Here is a 1,350-nt window from a genome sequence, read left to right on the forward strand (position 1 = left end):
TGGTTCAAGTGGTAGAACACTAACCTTGAGCACAAAGAGGCCCAGGGACAGTGCTAAGGCTCTATGATCAAGCCCCAAAACAGAAACAAAAACAAATCTTCAGAAAATTTAAGATGACTCTATCTCTATTAAGCCTGACTGAAAAGTATGTGATTGATGATGAATGACACTAATAACATTTAATAATAATACTTCTGATGAGGATTTATTCTGTGATGGCACTGTGCTGATCACTGTATATAAATGATCTCATTCCAAATTCAAAGTAGCCCTTGAAGGTAGGGACTGTGATGTCTCCATTTTACAGATGAGAAAAGAAGGCCCAGAAATATGTGCCCAAAATCAAAGAGTGTGCTCACTTCGGCAGCACATATACTAAAAATGGAACGATACAGAGAAGATTAGCATGGCCCCTGCACAAACTCACAGAGTTAATGGGTGGCAGGATCAGGGCTTAAATGTTGATCTGGGTACAAAGTAAATTTTCTCCTTAAGTTGTGGTAAAAATATTTATTATTTTTCACAATGTGAAAATGTGTAAGTCAGTGACATTTAGCAATTCACAATTTTGTGTTACTATTGCATGATTTCTGGAGTATTTTTATTTCCCCTAAAGAAGACCTATTAAGGAGTAATTCTCCAACATTATATTGCCCCTAACTCCTGGTAGCACTAATTTACTCTGTCCCTACAGATTTGCCTATTCTACAGATATTTTATATCAGTGGAATCATACAATAAATGGCCTTTTATCTCTGCCTTCTTTTAGTTAGGACAGTGTTTGCAAAGTTAGCTTATATCACTGCATGCATCAAAACCTTTTATCCAACCAGGACGCAGTGGCTCACTCCTGTAATCTTACTCAGAAGGCTGAGATCTGAAGAACACAGTTCAAAGCCAGCTGGGGCAGGAAAGTCTATGAGATTCTTATCTCCAATTAACCACCCGAAACCAGGAGTGCCAGTATGGCTCATTCTGGTAGAGCACTAATCTTGAGGGTAAAAAGCTCAGGGCAGCACTCAGGCCCTGCCTTCAAGCCCCACAACAACAAAAAGCAAGCAAGCAAGCAAACAAACAAATAAACCGAAAAATACCTTCTGGCCATATAATTTTTTTCCACTATATTTTAGTGTTAAGTTTATTTAGTGACAAGAAGGGAGGTAGGGAGTTTCCCAAGTGAGTTAAGTTGGAAGTTCGATACAATTCAGGATGTAGGTTTTCTCCATATTTATAGTTGCAATAAAGGGTTAGTTAGAGAGAAGAGTTTTTCCCAGACTTGTCTGCCCAGGCTGGTTTTGAACCATGATACTGACATCTCAGTCTTCTCAGTAGTTAGGATGCTAGGTATAC

At 38.7% G+C, this 1,350-nt stretch overlaps 1 pseudogene; it reads left to right on the plus strand.

Moving 5' to 3' along the window:
- Positions 1-351: 351 nt before the first annotated feature.
- On the plus strand, positions 352-421 carry LOC122099603 (annotated as a pseudogene).
- The last annotated feature ends 929 nt before the right edge of the window (positions 422-1,350 follow it).

The sequence above is a fragment of the Dipodomys spectabilis genome, unplaced genomic scaffold (genome assembly GCF_019054845.1).
Source record: "Dipodomys spectabilis isolate Male_0828 unplaced genomic scaffold, ASM1905484v1 ptg000524l, whole genome shotgun sequence".
NCBI classification, from domain to species: domain Eukaryota; kingdom Metazoa; phylum Chordata; class Mammalia; order Rodentia; family Heteromyidae; genus Dipodomys; species Dipodomys spectabilis.